At 40.7% G+C, this 23,834-nt stretch overlaps 1 protein-coding gene across 9 annotated transcripts in view; it reads right to left on the bottom strand.

Annotated features, from left to right (window-relative positions):
* Window positions 1-23,834, bottom strand: part of IQSEC1 (IQ motif and Sec7 domain ArfGEF 1) — a 695,881-nt gene that overhangs the window by 257,392 nt on the left and 414,655 nt on the right. The window lies entirely within an intron of this gene.

The following is a 23,834-nucleotide window of genomic DNA, read 5'->3' as shown; positions in this document are numbered from 1 at the left end:
TAAAAAAAAATTATGAATCTATTTAGAAAAAATAATTGATAGTGATTCTCATGTTTACAATGGTATATGCTGAAGAAATGTTTTAAACATAGTTAGAGAGACAAGGTGGGTGAGGTAATATCTTTATTGGAAGAGTTCTGTGTGAGCTCAAAAGCTTGTCTCTCTCACCAACAGAAGTGGGTCTAATAAAAGATATTACCTCACTCACCTTGTCTTTCTAATATCCTGGGACCAACACAGTTACAACAACACTGCATTAAACATAGTTAGGCACTTTTGTTTTCCTAGGCATATTTGTGGTCAGGTCTCAATGTTTTAAAAACATTGCAAGAGGGCATATGAAATATACAGCAAAAACACTTGAAATTCATACAAATGTACATTTACACAAACTTAAATCTTCTGGCTAATGCTGGATGAAAAAATACCTTTTTGTGGACTTTTCTTCCCATTTTTGTCAAAATCACTCATGAAAATGTATAGCTTTTTAGGCTAAAAACTGACATGGAAACCAAAGCAAATTTTTTGGTGTTTGGAAGTCAAAGTGGTTTAAAAAACTGATTTTTTTAAATACCAAATTTAAAAAAAGAACAGAAATAAAATATTTTTAACCAAAAACATTTTGGTCTCCAGGTTTTCCTAAGTAAATGAATAAATAGATGAACACATGGAATATATTATCAAAATATATTTTTGTGAATATACTCATTTGCAATGAAAAGCCAGTTTTCTCTGAAAATACTTTTTGATGAAGACATTCCAACCAGCTCTATTTTGGTCTTTTTTCCATCTGTGTTAGAGGTGAAAGAAGAGGAAGCCTTCACACAGCTCCTGCTATGGTTTTATGTACTATAGCTGTCAGTATATTTTATTTTACTGAGCATTTCAGAACACTGCCCTCTGTTGTTCAGCCTAGCACTGGAATTGCCAGCAATGAAAATCAGAGCTCATCTAGGCCTCTTTGATATCAGCCGAGCAACTTTGGAATAGAAGGCACTGATATGTACATATGTATATGCTGGAACTGGGCAAAATCCCTGTCAACTTTAAAAATTACACAAATGAACTGCAGACAATCAAAATGTATGCTCCTCTCAGAACTCCTGACTTCTTCCCATAGAAAATAATCCAAATTCACCAGTCAAATCCCATACTTGGATGTGGAACTTATTCCTGACCTTAACTTCCTTCCACCAACTTGAAAACTTAATGCTGACATTAAGTCTCCCCACATGAGTAAGTCCCATTATCATTAATTGTCACCGTTCTATAGCTGCTCCATGGGGAAGCCCCATTGACTTCAAAGAGAGCTCTGCGCAGAAAGGAACTACAGAATGGATCACAATGCGAGTTAATTGATCATATTAATGGAAGAGCAGAGCTGGGTCTGTGTGGTTTACATGTGCACACTGATGGGAGAGTAGTTCCGTTCATCCCCAATATACCCAACCATGCAAAAATAGAACAGCTGCATACAATAAGGAGACAGGCTAAATTCTTCTGTGAGAGCCTCATTAAACTTGACTCTTATACTCTGCTTTCCTGAGTGGATTGCCTGGACAGATGAGAGAGGAGAATTTTGCCCAGAAGGCATCCCTGATTATGTATTTGCTGGCTTTTCTCACATTTGGTCACATTTTTACCATTATTTATTGTTGGAATGGTCACTCTTTAAAACACTTGTCAATTGCGTTAGATAACTACATAGCTTTACCTCAGTCTTTGCAATATTCTAGGTCTTCCTTACAAGATAGATACAGGAAAGTTTAAGCTTAGTCTGCTGCAAGTATGGAGGTAACCATAGCCATTTATCGAAGTTAAATGAGTATGTTTTTAAGAGTGACATTTTACATTAACTATTTACCTGGGCTATAGACATGCATAGCACTTACATTTAATCCATTCTAATACACAATTTGATGTTGGCAGAAAAAACAGAAAGGAAGTCAAATTTTTACAGACCTATTTATCCCAAATACCATAATGACTCCTCCTTCATGAGCAAATATATATTTGAAAATGTTTATCTTATTCTTACCTGCTTATATGCAAATAATTGACACACAGCCAAACTGCTCCAAATAAAATTTTGATGGCCAAACAATGAGCCTGTGGTCTATGAAGGCTTATGAAAGCAAAGCTGAAATTGAATTAACTAGATTGTATTGCTGTAAATTGATTGTCCTTTCTCAGTTTTGGTGCTGAGATTAATATCTTTACAGAAATAACTTGGGCTTTATTAGGGAATGATAGCAGGAAGTGTATAAGCACTGTGTATGCAAAATTGAGCTCTTTAAGAAAGAATAGAAGAAAAACCATATTGTCCAAATAGCCTTTAACTACATAACATACATACAAAGCTTTAAAATGCCTTTTAAGTGCTTTTTCCGCCCTGTAATTTGTTTGCTTTCAGCACAGTTCAAGATTTGTGAATAGTAATGAATTTTGAGGGGGTGGTTTACATATGTCTGCCTTGTGGCTCTTTGTTAGTTTGACAATTGAAAAGGGCAAACTTAATTTACTAGTAATTTAGTTTATTGCTTAACACAGTCTTCATGTGGAAGTGTCAGCCTGCTCTGTGACCATGACTTTGTCTTACTTTCAGCTGAATATTTTAAAATCTGTATTAACTGGTTTTGGCCCTTGTTACTATAAATAAATATTTAACAGACTCTCAGCGTCTTTGTGCAGGGACAATATGTTGTGCATAGTGAAGAGATGGTAATGAGACACTAAGCCACACTGATTAGCCTGCAGCCCCAGTAGAACCTTGATTGTGCAGAATGACATTGAACGTGTTGTGACCTTAGGGACTCGGAACCCAGTCACAAGTAGCGGGAGTATAGATTCATTAAAAATAGCATGTTTTCTTTCTAAATTCAGACACAGAGAAAGGTAGACTCTCCAAATAATTAGAAACATAGACTCAGGAGAAAGGTTTTAATGTGGGATGAATTGTTTCCATTCCCCAACTCCACTTTTCTATTGAAGATTTCTATGGCATTGTGTTTTCAAAGATTCAAGAACTGTTTCTGGGACTGTGAAGCAATTTGGCTGAAAGGCTTGGTCTACACTTGTGAAATGTTCTAGAAATTTCCCACTGCTGCTAACACCAGTTCATTTCCACAGTGGTAACAATGTTGGAAGTGCTTGTGGAGACTGTTGACTGGCGTTTTAACCACCATGTCATCTAACTCTGCTCAGAGTATATCTAATCAATGTGGTGCTTATGATAGCTACAGTGGCTGGCAACCTGTCTGTTGTACAGCTGCCAATGTTGCTAACACAAATAGAGCTGAACTAGTGTTAGTAGTGGTGGGAAATATTTAGAAAACTCCCCTAGTTTAGACAAGGTTTGGTGGGGCTGGATAAGCAAGCAACTAGAGGCCCATAGGTATTGTTGATAATAAAGGGTCAGAGCTGACATAGGTAAACCAGGCTGTAACTCCACAAATTCTGTCAACAGCAAACAGGGGAACTTCTCGATAGGGCTCTGAGTGAGAGAGGCTGGAACATCTGACCGCTGTTAAGTCCCAAACATGTGAAGTAACTTCTTTGAAGAAATAACATTACTGAGATAAAGAATGGATACAGAATCAAAGTAACCCCTTGTGGTGGAAGCTGTGCTACATTCCTTTTTCTAGATGAAGGCCTGTAGGACCAAATCTGTATTTAAGTGAAGGACAAGATGGACTTGAACAGCAGTTGTAGGCATTTGAATAAACAGAGGAAACCAAAAGGAAGACAGCACAAAGAGAAGGAAACACCAGACAGAGTCCTCAGTTGGGATACTGAAGAGCAAAAAGAAAATTTTACATTGTGGCAATTATGAGGAACAATAGGAAGAGAGAGCAAGTCTCAGGGGAGTCTTTCAACCATTCCAGTGGTTATTCTGCCCTTGAGGAGCAGCAGAAACAGAAAGATAATAGGGCAAAAGACATTAGCCATCCAGTGGGCCAGAATCAAGCACTGAAGAGGAAGCAGCAAAAAGAATTGGCCCAATACATATGTAGCCCAGATAACGAAAACACAATCATGTACTGTCCCTAGCGTTGCCAACTTTCTATTTGCAGAAAACCGAACACTCTTGCCCCGCCCCTGGCCCTGAGTCCACGTCCCTGCCCCGCCCCTTCTCAGAGGTCCCACACCCTCCCTCCGTCTCTCACTCTCCCCCCACCCTCGATCATTCACTCATTTTCAACAGGCTGGGGCAGGGGGTTGGGGTGCGGGCTCCGGCTGGAGGTGCAGGCTCTGGGGTGGGGTGGGGATGAGGAATTTGGGGTGCAGGATGGGGCTCTGGCCTGGGGGGTGGAGCTGAGGGGTTTGGAGTGTGGGAGGGGGCTCTGGGCTGGGCCAGGGGGTTGGAGTGTGGGAGGGGGTATGGGATCTGGGCTGTGGGTGAGGGCTCCGGAGTGAGGCTAGAAATGAGGGGTTCAGGTACAGGAGGGGGCTCAGGGCTGGGGCAGGGTGTTGGGGTGTGGGAGCGGGTGTGGGCTCAGGGCAGAACTTACCTCAGGCGGCTCTTGGAAGTGGCTACATGTCCCTTTCCCTCTTAGGAGCAGGTGCGGCCAGATGGCTCCGCTCGCTGCCCCCAGCTGCAAGTGCCACCCCAGAAGTTCCCATGGTCCACAGTTCCTGGCCAATGGGAGCTGCGGAGTTGGCTGTCAGGTCAGGTGGCAGCACATGGAGCCTCTTTGGCTGCGCCTGCGCCTAGGAATGAGGGGGACATGTTGCCGCTTCCAAGAGCCGCGTGGAGCTGGGTAGGGAACGTGCCAGCCCTGCCAACTGGACTTTTAATGGCCCAGTCAGTGGTGCTGACCGGAGCCGCCAGGTCCCTTTTCGATCAGGCGTTCCGGTTGAAAACCAGACACCTGGCAACCCTAACTGTCCCCAAGGTATCAGGATAAAAGATATTACAGTAGGGGGAAGGCTAGTCCAAAGAATGCTAGAGAATTTCCACTTAGTACCTACACAAGAAATAAACTTCAAAACAGTCAGAGCTCTTACTAAGCTATTGAATACTCTCCCAAGAGAAACAGTGAAAGCACCAGTATATGAGATGGTAAAACAGCACTGGACAGTAGAATATGTACTGCAGTGGCAGGGAAATGGACTAGATGCCCCAAGGGTCTTTTTCCATCTTCAGTTTCCATAGAGTTTGCAAGGGCCTTTTGGATAGGAAGCAGAGGAAGTCTGCACTGGCTTTAGTGGTTAGTCACTGTCAACTAGTCTGGAACACATGCCTGTTTGTGCAGGTTTTTTGCAAAGTGGATCATGCATGCCTTGTAACATCAAGGCTGGCACAAAGGCCTGTGTCCAATCAGATTTTTTCTGATCTAATATGTTCACATGGAGCTTGAAGAACAGGTGTAGCAAGTGGTTACACAGTTATTCTGAACCCGAAAGAGTCTTACGAAAACACGAATTCAGCTAACACTTAACTATAACTTTGCTATGAGCTCATTGTCTTTCTCCATTCACCAGCAGAAAGAAAAAAGGGATATTAGGCTTCCACTGCAAAGTACTACCTAGGAGGAAATAATATTCCTGACAGCTATCAAACTAGATGTAACTGCATCAGTCAATTTGTCTTTTAACATTTAAACAAGACAATCAGTCACCGTCTTTATCTACTATGCCATATAGTTCCAAAGATTCAGTAGGGACACAAATAGCTACTTCAAGTGTTGGGCATGGCAACAGACACCAATACCTACAACCAACCCCCACATTCTTCAATTACGTATTTAAATGTAAGTGTTGTATGATAAACCTGTCTGGGCATGTATCTATTAGAGTTTCTAATCCCCAATAAATATGGCTTTCAATATCTATTACCAAATGTTTTATCAAAATCTAATGTATATACTTAGACTAGGGTTTCTCAAACTTCATTGAACCGCAATCCCCTTCTGACAAAAAAAATTACTTCATGACCCCGGGAAGGGGTGGGGGTGGGGGTGGGGTGGCAAAGATTGAGGGCTTCAGCCCTAAGCAGACTGTAACCTGAGCCCCGCTGCCCAGGGCTGAAGCCCTCGGACTTTGGCTTCAGCCCTAGGGCACGGGGCTCGAACTTTGGCTTCAGCCCTAGCCCTCAGCAAGTCTAACGTCGCCCTGGTCACCCCATTAAAATGGGATCACGACCCACTTTGTGGTCCCAGCCCACAGTTTGAGAACCGCTGACTTAGATCGTTGTTTGTGTGTTTTCAGACTATAAATACAATCTCACCCACAAGTCTTGTATTCTAGCAACATTACAAAGACATTTATTTTTAAATCAAACAATGGCTTCTTTTTTTTATAACTATTCATTTATATTAAGCTTGGACCCAAAGGACCAGATAAAAACTGATCCCTATTTGTGCTCTGTCCTATATAAACCCAGAAGAGACAGTGCCGTCCCTCCAGAGTTTAAACACAAACAACGATCTAAGTCAGCGGTTCTCAAACTGTGGGCTGGGACCACAAAGTGGGTCGTGATCCCATTTTAGTGGGGTGACCAGGGCGGCGGCAGACTTGCTGGGGGCTAGGGCTGAAGCCAAAGTTCGAGCTCCGTGCCCCAGGGCTGAAGCCAAAGTCCAAGGGCTTCAGCCCTGGGCAGCGGGGCTCAGGTTACAGTCTGCTTAGGGCTGAAGCCCTCAATCTTTGCCACCCCACCCCCACCCCTTCCCGGGGTCATGAAGTAATTTTTTTTGTCAGAAGGGGATTGCGGTTCAATGAAGTTTGAGAAACCCTAGTCTAAGTATATACATTAGATTTTGATAAAATATTTGGTAATAGATATTGAAAGCCATATTTATTGGGGATTAGAAACTCTAATTTATCTGCAGTAGTATGAAAGGGATTCACCAAACACCACTATTGACCTGGAGATGAACACGAAAAGACACAGACACAGCAATATGGGTTAAACGCAGAGGCTGCAACCTTACGAAAGTGTTCATTAACAAATTAATTTGGGAGTAATGGCACTCCAAACCACAGATGACAGAAGAGCTTAACTGTGCATTTCAGCATGACCACAATAACCATTGATAGAACCAAAAGGGAGGAGGAGGTCATTTCCCCTTACTCACCAGCTAAGGAAATTGGCTCAGGACACATGTCTCAGACTCGTATGAGGTATGGTATTAAGATGGGGGACCCCAAGCTGCAACAGACAGAGGCTGTCACTCCCTTTATTCCAAACCAGTGGCAAGGACCAATGCCTTAATAACTCCCCAGGCTGAGGTTCAGGCCCACAAATGATGCATATGAATCTGCTCTGCTCTGGCTCTGGAAACCCACTACAAGTTGTGACAACAGCCCTGTATCCCCCAGCCAGCCCAGACATCCTGGATGCCAAGTAAAAAAACCCACAAAGCTGTTTGCCAGTTTTGGTGTGTGAGAAAAGCCCTTCCAGACCTCAAGAAAGGCAATTGACCACACAGCTGATCCAAGAGATCCAGCACATCTGTCTATGGGATGGAAGAGGGGCAGGAAGTCTGGGTGCCAATTTAGGCTTCCTACACCTGGGAGACTTCCTACACAGTGCCAAGGAGCCAATCAGCTCCCTGAATCCCCTGAAATGACCAACAGGACCATAGGAGGAAGGAACAAAGCCTGATCCCACCATTGTCCCCCTCACACTTCTGCCTGCAGGAACAAGCCTGATTGGCTTGCGCCAGGGATGGCAGACAGGGCATGTGTGGGTGTGGATGAACAGCAAGCACTGCAGGAAGGGATGAGATAGAGAATCAGCTGCCACAGACCCCATAACGCAGATTTCTGACTTTTCTTGCCCTATCAAAACCCTGCTGCAGCAAGTGAGATAGGCAGCTTAGTACTTAAAAATAAAGATCTTTAAAGATATCATTTCTTGTCCAGCAAGTGAAACATATTTGAAACAATAAATAAGATACAAAGTTATGCTATCTCCAAAATGGTAATAGCTGACAGCCTCTACAAAATGTTTGATATGCAATACTCCTTAAATCTGGGAGCAGCGTAGTATACAATCAGTTTAATGCAGAGGAAAGGAACAGCGGCCTAAGATATTAACTGTCTAGAACATTGTACAGGATATTGCTCAGTGAATAATGTTGTCACACAATCTCTTCAATGCAGACAGGAATTTCTATTAAATAGCGTAAAATGTACTGTAGAAGAAATGGAACTCACTTACAGTGAGCTTTGATACTGCGATATTCCACTGAGTGAATTATTAAGAAGACTGAAAGTCCCAGATTATTTCACTGCACTGTAATGTGCCACTCACAACTAGTGATAACAGTTTTCACTACAGTAGCACCTTGCTGATGAGAATCTCTAAGAATTTGCCCACATTAAAGGATTCAGCCTCAAAGTGGGCCAGGTATCACTATCCCCATTGTACAGGTGAGGATCAGGCGGCTTAATTCTCTAACTCAATGACAAAAAGATCATGCACTCTCTCTCTCTCACACACACACACACTTACTTGATGCCACAAAGAAGGGGTGTAGCAGAGCTGGGAACAGAACCCATGTCTCCTGCCTCCCAATATTGTGGTTTGGGCACAAAATCATCCTTCCATATTTCGTTTTTCATTTTTAACAAATCTCCAGGTATTTTGCCTAATTCATGTCACTAGCCTGCACTCTTACAAATAGTCCTGATGAAGTCAGTGGGAATACTCGTATGAGTAATGCTTTCTAGTACGATTGAGAATCACAGAGTTGGAGCCATAATAAGAACATTTTGTAAGGAAAATAATTACTACATTAGAGGGCTCCAATTTACGAACATAATAGCCAAATTCTTGCCTGTTATAACTCCAGGCAACTTCAGTGGAGACACAGTAGGGACCATTTTGGCTCATTATGCCTCAGTACATGCAAAAACATATGAACTTTCTGTGAATAACTTCCATTAGCATTAATGGCATTCCAGGATGTCTCATTTCTCAACCACACGATGAGAAATACCCATGTGTTTTCCAACCCATTCCTAACCACGGAGAAAAAAGCAACACGTAAAATGCTCTAGTTTTTAACAGTGTCATGTCTGTTTTTATAACTTTGCTTTTCCAGAAGACATAATGGGCTATGTTCTGTCCTCTGTACATTCATATTTATTTCCTCAATTGTTTAAAGGAATCTCTGTCCTGAAGGCACTTGTGCTTACTTAACATACAAAACCAAGGATAGAAATCACAACAGGTATACCTTTGCTGTATAGCTCCCAAAATATAACCTCCCACATTCTGCAACCCAAATCCCTTCAACCCATCCCGTCAACTAATGAAGTGGGCCTTGGTTTCCCCTGCATATCTGCCAAACCTCCTGGGGGACAAGTTTCAGAGTCAAGGTCCTCTCTCAAAATATGCCCTGCCACCAGCCAATTCAAATGTTAAACTAGGGAGTTGTTAATTAGGGTGCCTCCACTGACTACAACTGTGGTAGTGCTCTATGAGGATAGAGGCAGTCTGTCAGTAAGCCAGGTACCAAATTATTTAGTGTATGCTAAATTAAAATCAAACCCCAAAACTAATGGGAAACCTATGCAGATGTGGGTGTGAGCAGTGGTGTGATATCTGATCTGGATGAAGCTCCATTTAACCAGTGAGCAGCTGTATCCTGCATTAATATAAGAAGTATCAGTAACTGTAGGTTTCTTAAAGTTCCTAAACTCTGTTCCCCTTGCAGCAATACATGTGGTCAAATTCCAAGGAGGATGCTTCCCTCAAGGATCTCTCAGAAACAAAGGAGCAGGACTCTTCTATCCCATCTACCTGTGCTAGAGATTACAGGCATGTCATCACAATCTCATTAACAGCGGTATTGAAGGCAGATGACAGATCTAAAAAAATAAGCATGGATGTGTAATCTTCATCCATCACCAGGATGAGATCATTATAACCAAAGCAATTAGAAAACTGGACTGCATTGATTTCATTGGGGGTGCACAGGTGTAAATAGGAGAGAACTGGGGAAGATTTTTAAAAATATGGGCTAGATTCATAGCTAGTGTAAACTGGCATCAGTTGTATTGAAGTCAACAGAACTACATAAGCTGAGGATGTAGCCCATGTACTTCTAAGCTGCTTTTCTGTCACACTAATGCTATCTACTAATTAGACTCAAATGGCTATAAGATGAAGATATTATCGAACTTTAAATGCGTCTCTTAAAAGTGGTCTCTCTATTTTTCTCTTTTCTAATCTACACTACATACTTCAGTGACTCAGGCCGCAGTCCAGGAAAGCACATAGGCACGTGCTTAATTGCTGTTGACAATAGGGAAACTTTCCTGAACTTGACCTAACAGAGACCTGAAGATTCCACAGAGTTCTGTCAGGCATGTGCATGTACAAGAGGGGGAGACTCCCTCAAAGGACTGTTGAGTTCCCAGTGGTAAATCACATCATGCTTTGCAACCCTTAGAACCTAGCACGCTTGTCAGACTTGCTAATGGTTCAAAGAGCAGATTATATGAGCCTATCCCAGCTAGCTGACTGTGGGGGGAAATGCTGATTTATTAGAATATTTTTCTGGCTCTCTATCTACCATGTAACAAATGACTAAGTGCCCTGAAGGGAGGAAAGAACAAATCAAAGAAAAACAAAGGGCTAGGAAGTCTTTGAATGTACTTCCATTTGACATGCCGGAAATTTATGTAATTTATGTTGGGCTGTGTGCAAACTAAATGTTTCCTTTCCTTTCTGTTCCTCTGCTTTAGGGATGAGCGCTACATGTCACAAGGTTCTAGGATTCCATCAGCTCAGGAGTACTGGAAAGGCTGCAATGTGATTATACGAGTGCACTGAACCATTCATCCTTCTGTCATGCCTTTCAGACTGTGAGTTACAATCATGGTACCATGATTAGATTTCAGATTTATAGTATAAGCAATAAGGTGAGAAGCCAAGTTATTCTAGCAAGACCATAAAGTAATTACACAATATTTAGATTGGGAACTACTGTTGTGTTCAGAACCCAGTAAAGAGCATAGAGGTGGCTTTACCAGTATTGAGAGGACTGCTGATTGGTGAGCCTGTAAATTTTCTACACAGAATGGGCAAAATTACATAAGGGTACGAGAATTTGATTAATTATAAAGAAAGCTGTGGCCTTCATTCCCAACTCAGTAGCTGTGAGCAATTAACGTTGTGGCAATAAGGAAAATAAGCTCATTAAGAAAAGGTGTAGTTTGAACTTTGTGGTAAGAAAGGATTTCACTAGAAGCCTTAGAGGACATAAGATGGCCTGCTCTTCAGTAGGTTTTTTTTTTAAAATCACATCCCCAAGTATCAATAACTCTGCCAACCAAGACTTTTCACCCACAGAAGGGCTGGCAGCCACATTTTTCAAAAGAGTTCACCAATTTTGTGTCTCCGTATTTGGGTGTCCAACTTGAGACCTCTAGCATTGGATTCACTAAGGGTACATCTACACTGCAGCTGGGAACTTACTTCCCAGCATGGGTCAACGGACAAGCACTAGCTCTGCTTGAGCTAGAGCACTAAAACAGCAGTGTCACCAGGGTGGCAGCTCAGACTTGTCACCTGAGCACAAACCTACCTGAACCCTCATGGTGTGTACTCAGGCAGCTACCCTGCGCCACCACCCTTGCTAGCCCCGGCTACACTGCTGTTTTTAGTGCTCCAGCTTGAGCACAGCTAGCGTGTGTCTATTAGCCATGCGCAGAAGCACACTCCCAGCTGCAATGCAGAGAGAGCCAAAGATGCTGCAAGTCCCTTGTGCCTCTGAAAATCAGGCATAAAGAGTATGTCTACAAAGCAAAAGCTGTGTAGGGGTGAGCTTAGCTGAGCTAGCTGGAATCCAGGTATTGCACAGTACAGAGTTCAAAGCAGGCTAGGGAGCTAAGGACTGTGCTGGGCTTATACTACCTGCACTGAAGCCCACACTGGATATTAGGAAAAACTTTGGATATTAGGAAAAACTTTTTCCCTAGGAGGGTGGTGAACCACTGGAATGCGTTACCTAGGGAGGTGGTAGAATCTCCTTCCTTAGAAGTTTTTAAGGTCAGGCTTGACAAAGCCCTGGCTGGGATGATTTAATTGGGGATTGGTCCTGCTTTGAGCAGGGGGTTGGACTAGATGACCTCCTGAGGTCCCTTCCAACCCTGATATTCTATGATTCTATGTCTTCATTGTTATTGTTACCTGCGCTAGCTTGAGTAGGCTAGCCCGGGCACAACTTTACCTGGGTAGACATGCCCAACGTGTCTTAAAGTGTACACCCAACAACTGATGCAAAATCTTCTGAAAATCTGGTCCTTATTGACTATCCAGATCAATGCCATTCAAGATGGCAGTTCACCATAAGAACTAGCCTGTTCATGTTAAAATACCCTGTTTAGCAAACCTCATTGCTTGAACAGCATTTTTATTACCCCAGAATAACTACATACAGATCTGCTGCTTGTTGCCAACTCTTATTGCCAGTCCAAGCTCTCCTGATTTCTCTGCTGATTTCTTTATTTAGGAACCATAAAACCAAACTTAGCCACATAACATACCATGGGAATTTATTTATGTTTCCAAAAAAGGAAGAGAGAATGCACTGCTGATGTATGGCATCCAATTGTATATAACTTAATTTATAGACATTAAAAGTTTCCAGAACTACTGTGTTTAATCTTTCATGAGGCAAGTGTCCAGGATGCTAATGTAATCTGAGAATTGAAATGTTTGAAAATGCCTTGTTTAACAATATGGCTGGATATTTCTCAATGTTGTGGTGTGTTAGATAATTACTAGAACTAGGCAAGGGGGCAAATCTTCAGTTTGGATTTAATTCCACTAAATTTTCCAATTATCTGACTAGATAATTGTATGGCTGCATGAGCTAAAAAAAAGGAATTCACAGATGTTTATCAGAATGCAAAAAAATGTCTAATTTAGTCAAAGCCCATATTTTAAACCATAGTTTGGTTAGGCTTTAATAATTACATATAAAGCATTACTGCTGTACCCGCAGAAATGTGCTAAGACACACTATTTTAGATGAATAAAGAAATGTGTGACTGGGATATCATAAGAGCACAAGCTTCGGAATTCATGGCCGACTCTCCCACTATGTATATACCAAGTTTCAGATGGTCTCTTTTCCATAACTAATACATAAGGATGTTTACTACAGTCAGAACAGGATAAACTATTTACAGAAATATCAGATAGGAGCATTTTAACCCCTTTTCTGTTTATAAATCATCTGTGAACAGACTTTGATGTTTATGGATTTGTTCATTATTTGAAAGCACTTGAACACTTTATGCTTATGGGGTTTTTGTGTGAAGAATATACTTTGAGAGGAGGTCATCTTTGACTAGGCACTATTCTTGGTAAGTGACTGATCACCTAAGTCACATGATACTACTTTCACTCAACAGTAGAGGATAACCAGAGAGATTTCAGAATGGCTGCATAACCACTTTTAGTACAAACCCTCACACAAACATCTGCATAAGTTTTCATAAGACTTCTGCTTTTTACAAATATTCTTACACGCACGTACGCACACACAAATTCACTTATTATATGAATGATAATAGAAAATGAATATAAAGGAGAAATGAGTAAAGCTGAAGTGGATTTGTGGTGTTATTCAAACAAATGTTTGTTAATACTTTCTAGCAGTGCATTCCTAGCTACAGCTGCACTGCCATTACTCTTATGTGCAGCTCCACAAAAACACAGTATAGCACAAATGTGACTGACAATGAAATGAAGATAAAAGGAGGAAGAGAAGTCTGTGAGACAGCAGCGCAGGCGGTCTCCCAGAGCTCCATTACATTATCTCCTGAGAGCATGGCACAATTTCCTTCTGACTGAATCCTTTAAAAATGTCATTAGAGTGTAGAGATTTCTGCAGGAGTATCTCCCGAGATCTACATTCACAAACACTATAGCTACTGACGGCAGAAAGAACCAGTCAGCTCAAATACCAAATACATTTATGGCTAGAATTAACCCTGCTATTGGGTGGTGCACAGCTGCACTATCATAGGGGGACCACAGAGAATTACCTTCCCTGCTCCCACCTCGTTCCAGCAGGTAGTAATCTGCTACTGAACTATACCTGTAGCAGATACATTTCAACCTCCCAGCTGAACTCTGCTGGTCAGCACTTTGGGTGCATGAAACCAAGGCTCTGCCTATTTCCCACCTTTCTCTGTCCACTCCCTGCCTGCCTCCTTAAGGCACTCTGTAGAGAGCCGTTAGCATGCTGCACCTGCTCACTGCCATGTGCCTGGATCTAAGCTCTTTAGAGACCGTGCAGGGGCATAGAGGGGATTTTATTCCCCTTTACACCGCTATGCAGATGTGCAAACAGACAGCATGGAGCCACAGTCTGGGCCATATAATCTAATTTTTCACAGGCCATCACAACACTGTTTTGGATCTGCAGGAGCAGCAGTAACCCAAGTCACAAATTCACATAGTTTTCAATCAGTTCCTACAGATTCAGTGGTTACAGTCAAACACTGTCAACTGTTTATTTGCATGCCAACAAATAACAAAATCAGTCTAATTCGATTAATATTTGAGATGAAGTCAGGCTACTAAGAATGTTTACCATGGACCAATGCAAACAGGCCCTTTATTTCCCAGGAAGACACTTACTGTATATAAACTGCTTAAGTGGGTTTAAAGAACTATGTACACAATACTTGAATATTATGATTAATGTGCTGTTTCTTATTACATTAATGTGCTTTATCAGTCAGTCATAAGATGAAATTCCCTTAAACACTGGGCACAGAAACTTGTGAAGAGCACACATACTGTAAACATTTTAATAGCTTCCTGCCTGTATTTCACTACAAATCCTCTGGACTGCCAATGGGGTTAGAATTCTGAAAGCAACTTTGTTTGCTGGAAGAAGAGGATTAACAACGGGTAAATCAAACAACATGCAACCAGCAAACTTTTATAGAATCTGAAAACAAATACAACTGGTTCTACATCAGCATGTCTGCTGCAAAATAGATTCATACAGATTAATAGACTCCAAGGCCAGAATTGCGATCATCTAGTATGACCTCCTGTATAACACAGGCCAGAGATCATCTCCAAAATAATTCTTAGAGCAGATCTTTAAGAAAAACATCCAATCTTGATTTAAAAATTGTCAGTGATGGAGAATCCACCACAACCCTTGGTAAAGTGTTCCAATGGTTAATTACCCTCACTGTCAAAAGTTTATGCCTTATTTCCAGTCTGAATTTGTCTAGCTTCATCTTCCAGCCATTGGATTGTGTTATGCCTTTCTCTGCTAGATTGAAGAGCCATTATTAAATTATTAAATATTTGTTCCCATGTAGATACTTATAGACTGTAATCACTACATTGTCCACCAGAGATGGCCAATGGCTCCCTGCCTGCTACCTGCTGGAGACCGCACACAGAGTTTGGAGCACGTCTGCATCAGGAGTATATTTTCTTCCTGCTCATTTTAGCTCAAAACAGGGAAAACAGATAATTATAGTGAAGCAGTGAAATTGTCTAGAAAAAAAGAATTGTTCCTTATTTTTCAAACCTCCCATCCCAGACAGGTTTCATCATGGCTGCCACTCTCTTTAATTTCACATTTGTTACTCAGGGTCTAATTATTTGGCATTAGAAAGTTAAGTGCCTCAACAATGATAAGACAGATGATCCGTCAAACCTCACAATACAGCATTTGGCTGGAGCAGCCACCACTTCCATCTTTGCTTCTAGCCACAACAAGTCTGAATTGTTTGTATAGAACAAGATGTTTTCCAACCCAAGAGTGTGGTAGGAGGCACCTAGTTTACATGGAGACACTATTTACAATAAAAGCATTTGTTTTGCCACCATAACAGCCCAGCCAAAGTTCTCAATGGCAAAATGAATGTAAGACTTTTAGAAGACAGAATACATTTACTGATTGTGGAAGACAAGCGACTAATGAAACGTGAAACTAAAGCATGGGAGCAGGTAGACTGGTTTGAAGAACAGTGACAGGTTCCTACTGTTTCACTTGTGTAACTAAACCCCTGCTTTCTTTGTTCTTTGTTCATCCCTGAGCCTCTGATGAAACTGTTAAATGATTTAAATAATGCACAGTCCGTGATACTTTATTATTTTTAAAATAGGCTGCTTTTACGCCTTGAAGCATTAAACAGATACAAATTTAACTCACTAGTTTACAGAGAAGAAAAAGGCCACTACAGCTATTCACTCTGCTGTTCACTTTTCATCTGGAACACAGCATTTCATTTGCAACAGTAAATTAAATACTGTTTCACTGATATCCAATGACTTGTTAAAAGGATTTCAAAAATATTTTTTGTGAAAGATATGATTAAAATAGAAGATGTGTATATGTGGACTTTAGAAAAGCCAAAGTCATTTGAGGAGAAGCTTTGTTTACCACAGTAGCGATCTTGTCAATTTCATGGCCAGATGATATCGACAGGCCTCAGCTGACATCTCACAGATTAACAAAGAACAAAGCAGAGGGAAATTGCTTTAATCAGACACTGCGTGGCCAGCAAGCAAGCAAACTTATTTGTCAGAAACATCTGCTGCATCCAAGAGAATACACAATGGGCTAGTCACCCATTCTCTCTCCACTGTTACAAATACGTTACCTGATTAACACAGACGTGGGATTTAAATGGATGAAATTATTTTAAAGTGACCTTTCTGGTGTAAGCATAATTTTCTGTGTTATAGCAGCACCTACTATGATCTTATGATGAAGAGTCAGTTACTGTGTCTGGTCACACTTTTTCCTGGGACACTTTTTCATCCAAGATGACAGCGAATAAACTCAGTTTTCAGGTCTACTGCTGCTTAAGGGAAGGGCTCTGAGTGACTCCTTCGGAAATGGTCCCAGGAGTGGGGGACAGAAAGGGGAAGGAGGAGAGCAAATTTCTTTGAGAAGACTGGGCTCTACACTCAAGGGTCATAGACAGGGTTGATTTTATCTGCTTTACTGTATGGGTGCATCAGCTAAAAAATGATTAAGATCACAAAATACACGTGGACAACAAAATGAATGAAATGTAAATGAATACCATAATGTGATTGGAAACCACCCAAAATACAGTACACAATCATTAGAAATTAGAAAAAATAGAATTAAAATATAACCATGTCTTCCCTAAAAGGCCTCATAAAACCTTTCTTTTTATGCACAGATTGTTTTCAGCTGCAATAACAAAATCAGAATCTATCTAAGCAAATGGCATTTGCACATGCATGTTGGGCATTTGGACTTCTAACTACCCAACCTGTCCTTGTAAATACCATTTGCACATTCAGTCTCTGTCTTTTGTGAACACAAATGATTGTGTGTACAGAAACTCCAATTTACTTTAGGCTGAGCTCATAAAATCAAATAAATGCTCCATTATTTTATGTCTTGTTCTCTCCTACTCCACTCAGCTGTCAGATTTTATAACTTTGTTTTTTCTTTTTTTAATCTCTGTCCCTACCATGGCATCTGTTGGTGTTGTGGATGCATTTGGGATTTTGAAAGAAAATGTACATGATATATCAATAAAAGCATTAGCAATAGGGCTGACATGCAACGAGACAGTGTCCCTTTTTGAAATGAGCCACGTGTCTTCATTTAGGAGCCTAATCCAACACCCGTTTAAATCTATGGAAGGATTCTCATTGGACTTCCTGGAGAGGAAGGATGGACGAGTGGTTAGGGTGCTACCCTGGGACTTGGGAGACCTAGACTGAATTCCCTCCTCTGCCACAGACTTCCTGTGTGACCATTTAGGCCCAGATTTTTAACAGTATTTAGGCGTTGTTACGCTCAGTGTTACAACACCCAACTGATTTAGGAGCCTAAACCGTATGTTCAAAAGGGATTTAGGTGCCTACGAGCCTAAACTCCATCAGCAGTTAATATAAGTACCAAAGGCAGAGATAGACTTCAATGAATCAGACTCTTAGAAGTTTCCTGTGATCATTAATGCATTTGTTCAGCAGGATCACTTTTACCATATGGTTTTTAACAGAGACGTCCCTTAATGAATAGCCACCACACCTTTTGCTATGAGCCTTTACCATACAAGATGGAGGAAAACAAATGAATAGATGCCCCATTTTCCTTCAGTCATTATCCTTCCCCACTGCCCCAGGCAATAACCCAAAGAGTAATCTCCTACAGAGATTTTCATTTAAGAATCTATTTCAAGGATTGGTAAATATTATCATTCCCTATGTTACAGACGAGGAAACTGAAGAGCAGGGTGATTAAGTGACTCATTCAAAGTTACCAAGTGGAGGAATAGGGAGGATAAATTTAGCCCAGGCATAAACAGCCGCAACTCCCATTGACTTCATTAGAAGTTGCGCCTACTTATGTCCCTACTAAATTTGATCATAGGTCTCCTGCTTCTCAGCTGCTATACTCATCACAGCATGCTGCCTCCTTTTGATATATGCTAAGGATATTTCCCCTTCCCCCAGAACAGCTGATTAAAATAAGTCTGGAACTTTAAGATCATCCTGTACATCAACAGAGGTAAGAACTTCATTTCAGAGCAGAGGTTGAGTCTGTATCTTTGTCAGCAACCAGAAAAAACAAACTTCTAATATGACTCAGCTCAACAGGGTTGTTATTGTGTTAGATGATTCAGACTTTCTTTGCAGCTGTGTCTGCTTACAGATTTCCCCACCCAAACAACAGTACTTGCTGTACTGGTGGCAATGCCCATTTTGCAAATTTTGGAGTATCCACAGATCGACTGAATCTGCCAGACATTCTTAAAGCGGCTTGTAAGGGAGACAAAGTTAACATGGACAAATCACTTGTAAATGAGGGCCTGATTCTCCTTTGATTTGTGACCATGTGCATGAGAAATAACTCCACTGGAGTAAATGGAGTTATGCTGAGGGTCCAAAATATTTGCTTCAAATCTTGCTGCTGTTTCTACCCCAGAAGAATATGCCCAGTACAGGTTTCAAATAAGATTCCATTTAAGTATTTTGTACTGTTATCAACTTCATGAGTCAGAGGCACTTTCCTAAGGATAAATTCTATGTTAACTTAATAGGGGAAAGAGCCATATATAGCTGGCTAATATTGAAAACTGTTAAGACTGCAAACTGCATACGGTCAATAATATTAATAAACTAACAGTGTTAGCTTTCAGCAAAGAAAAGTTTATGGACCACAGTGGAAAACACATGCACATTTTGTCAGTTTATATGTCACTCCACTGTCTCCACATAAAGAGCAAGTAATAAGTGCATAAAGGTGCAGGTTAACATACATTAATTCCTTTTTATTTGTGATTCACGCTTTCAAGAGACAGTAAAGCACGATGAGCAAATACTGTGAAAGCTTTGAAATGCACTGCCCCAGAGCTCCCTCTAGCAACCATTTGCAGGAATCTTAGTGTCATGTAAAATCTATCTCTGTTGCTCATAAAAATATTCTTGATTAGAATACTCATAATATCTACACATCTAATAGCAAATAAAAGGTGCATTTTGTATTTCTATTACAGTGATTCGTAGTATTTCTATACTTTGCAAACTTACATTTCCTAAACAATTTCAGCATTTGTAATGAAAAGATTAAAAGCAATGGTTAAGCGTGACTCACCAAAATGAGCACTTGAATGTAATATGAGCATGAAGCATTAAATAGCAATTTTCAAAACAATGAACAACTGAACCAAATGTGCATCTGTTTAATCTGTGTCTACACTGGAATGACAATGTCATATGTCATCAACACACTCCACAGCTTTAATCAACTTGGTTTACATAGTTTGAAAGCTCTTTAGGACAGGTTTCAGAGTAGCAGCCGTGCTAGTCTGTATTCGCAAAAAGAAAAGGAGTACTTGTGGCACCTTAGAGACTAACAAATTTATTTGAGCATAAGTGAGCTCAAATAAGTGATGAAGTGAGCTGTAGCTCACAAAAGCTTATGCTCAAATAAATCTGTTAGTCTCTAAGGTGCCACAAGTACTCCTTTTCTTTAGGACAGGGACTTTCTGCGTGCAATGTGTGTATACAGTGCTTAGAACAATCAGGCCCCAATCTGGCCACCGGACTCCTTGTTGTTTTTGTGGATACAAACTAACATGGCTACACCCGATATGTCAATGCAAATAAAGATGATAATAATTTACATTTTAATTGGCACGTATTGGAATTACAGGTAATTTCCACGTATCTGTTTCAAGTAAGGGCCTTTCTCACCACAAGGAAATTGAACTACTTATATTTTGTGAACCTTGACTTAGTTAAGATCTTGGGAAAATTTTAAAATGTTGATCTGATTCTATAATGACACCTATACGGAACTGTTTCTGCAAACAATCTCTCCATTTTAATAACTTTTTCAGTTAATTAATTCTTCTACTCATATAGTAGATAGTTATGCAATATTTAGATTTTCCTAATAATGAAAGTTATTTTAAGATACAGTCTACTTCTGGAACATAGGTTCTTCAATATGTCATGGTTTGGACTGCTCTCTGCTCCATCTAGTGGCATATAAAGTCCCTGTTGTTCAAATATTCAATAAAAATATGGACATCATTTTGAGTTGCTAAATAGAACAGTATGTCCTACAGTCAGAGAAATTGAAAGTTAACTTCATATCTGCACAACGGAAATGAAAGTAAGCAGCAGTTGCGATGCATGCAAAGTACTGAAGGCTGTATGATGTATGTGCATTGTAACCAAAACCATCCAAAAAAGAAACATGACTAAAAGCTTAATATGATCACAAAAGAAGCCCCTGTATTCAAAATGGAAAAATAAAAATGAGCCAGATCTTAATCAATACCAATTTGCAAGTGCCTAATAAAACATTTTCTATGTGAAAGCACCCAAGCGGTAGCTCTTCTTCAACGCTTAACGCAGGGGCACTCTGGAATGCATTCACACAAAATAAGTGAATAAACCATGAGAACAGCAGCTAAACGATTTTCCCCCAGTCTTCCATATCAAAGATGTATGTGTTCTGGTCCATTTGTTGAACGATTCATTCATGCACAACTAGAGGCATCCTCCACACTCCCAACTATGGAAAGTATATAGAAATCAGAAGAAAAGGGAAAGACAGTTTTCAATGCAGCCCTTCCCTTCCATTTTATGACAATGTGCACCGATTAGGTCATCTGCTTAAAACTTGGATGAAGTAACTAGAAAAGAATTCTACCCAGTTCCAGTGCTGAAGCCTGAGATATACAGCATGTTTTATTTAGCTAGCCATTATTTATTTAAAAAGGAAAATGTGCACTTCTCCGTATCTGACTTTCACTGCATCAGTGGAGGTCAGCTTTTCTGGTGCAGAACAATGCATGGTTTGAAGATAGCGTAGTTACTGACTTGAGAGTTTTGTATGCCAACAATTTCTGAGGACACAAATTTTGCTTCGAACTGGAAAGGGCAAAATGCAGACAACACCAAGTGATCGTATTCTCTTTGCCACAGACAATAGCACAGATCTGCCTTCGACTGCCTTTTCTCATGAGAGGCAGTATGAACTGTAACTACATTCAGGATGATGCTTTCTCTTCATTGCAAAAGGCCTGGCACCCAGAATGAATGCTTCTGGACTTTCATGTACATACGTCTTTCCTCTATGTTTCTTCAAAACAAACAAACAAAATACAGACGCGAAGATCTCACAAATCCCAGCCTGTGGAAGAGAATAATTACTGTGCTTCAGATCAGTACACTGAGTGGAGAGAGGTAATTATTGTTTACGCTAGTGACAGAGATAAGCAAGTCAAAATAATACAAATCCCTACTGTTTCTAGCCAAGTGTAACAAGTCTGTGAGAAATTCCTTCCGAATTAATGGAAGAGATAAAAGGCTAAGAAAATGTCAGTGACATGCAGACATTTTAATGTTCTACTCTGCCTAACATGGTAAACATGAGAACACTGATACATCTGTATCAAAAAGGATAAATCCTTTAAACAACAGTTTCAGCATGCATGATCTGCAAATTCCTCATAGAGAATGAATGCCCATTAATGCCACTGTTATGCCATATGATTGGGATCCACATGAATCAGATGCATTCAATCCCCAAATGTAGGCTCAAGCCATATAGTGCTCTCAGTCTGCACACACAGATTGAGGCTAGTGTAAAACCTCTTACAAATGGACAAACAGTACAAGGGTTTGCATTCCTTAAGGCCAAATTCTTCCCCAGGTATGTGACACATGTATCTGGGGCATGGTCATGAAGTAATCTAAAGAATGGCATGACATGGGGTAACTGGGAGAAAAATTGAGGAGCAGGCAGTCAAAAACTGCCCCAAAGAGCAAATTTCCTATTTTCTGTCCTCCAAATGAACAGGCACATTTTGGGCCATTACTGGACCTTGAATTGTGTGTAGTGTGGAACAAGAGAAGAATATGATGACCCTTACCCTGCCTTGTCTCAGTCTGCTTCCTTCCCTGATCCTACTGGTCCCAATCCTTTCCATCCCCTGTCCTTACAACCACATATAATTAAGAGAAAACATCAACTCTTTTGCAAGCCTTTCATCTTGCCCCCTGTCCCCATCCTCTAACTCCATTTAAATCCCCAGTAGTTCATATCCTTTAGAATTATATCTTGTGGTGTGATAGACCTAACGCCAAAGTAGCCCCTCTCCCAAGAAAAATTTCTTCAGCAATTTTCTGCTCCCCACTAACCCTGATTGGGAACCATATGAAACTGAGGTGCATTCAATCCCAAAATGTGGGGTTGCTCTATTATAGGACCTTTATTTCCCAGAATATCTTTCTGGGTCTGGCCCTTTAAGTTCAGCAGAGCCAAACAGCTGCAGCCCTCAAACGGTCATTTGCAGGTGGTGTGTTCTAGTTCCATCCCTCTTTTCCACCTACCAAGTACCTGTTGGGTTTCAGGAATTCGGAGCTCTTGGATGCACATGGGCAGTTCACATTCACTGTAGTGGGAGCTACATAACCATCCACGGACATATCTGGGCCTTTACATGATACTGTATATAGCTTAGAGAAAGATACACTTATTCAGTTGGGTGTGTTTATCAGTGCCTAATACAGAATATGACTCTTTCACAAACATTTAAATATACAATTGGTAGATTTACAGACTTTTAAAAAACATTGAGAAATGCAGGTGTTCAAAGCCTAGGCAAATATGGTTCTGCAGCTACAGTACCCATCTGGCAGAATCACCGGAATAGTCAGATGACACCTACAGTAGTAGAAAAGCAGTTGAACCTAAGTCCCAGGTTCGAACATCCCTAAATACTGGTCACAGTCAGATTTGGATCTGCACTATGGAGCTAAAGCCCAATTTTGAACTATGCATTCAAGACTGTTCCAAAAGGCTTAATGAAATACATGTTCAGAGAGAACAAAAATCCATTTGAAAGAAAATAAATCACATTAGTTAGCACATCTACTGCCTATAAGAAATGATTATGACTGCATGTGATAACAAAATGCACAGTACGCTGGGAGATTTATGGCACTGTTTATTTTGGTTCAAAATATATTGTGCATTTTACATTTTTGTTTACACTCCATATGCATTTTAATCAGTTGGCACAGAAAGAGTGAGCCGTGAAAGCTTGGAGAAGAAAGTGCAGAGTGGAAGTTACCAGGCATTCTGAGTAAATTTAAATTCGATGTAAACCAGAATCTTTAGTGTCTCCATGCAAGTTAGTATCAGTCCCATACACACCAGCAAGAGAAAGAAGAGGAGGGAGATGGAATATACAGGTGTGGCCCTCTGACTGCCCACTTAGCGACCCAGAGCTTCTCTGTTATCTTGAGGATGGACTACTAGACCCAGAAGGTGGACAACAGAACTGGTGGAGAACATTATCTTCCCTGCCAAGGTGGGCAAAAAAGA

This window comes from Natator depressus, chromosome 7, assembly GCF_965152275.1.
Source record: "Natator depressus isolate rNatDep1 chromosome 7, rNatDep2.hap1, whole genome shotgun sequence".
Taxonomy (NCBI): domain Eukaryota; kingdom Metazoa; phylum Chordata; order Testudines; family Cheloniidae; genus Natator; species Natator depressus.
This window is presented reverse-complemented; position numbering and strand designations above follow the sequence as displayed.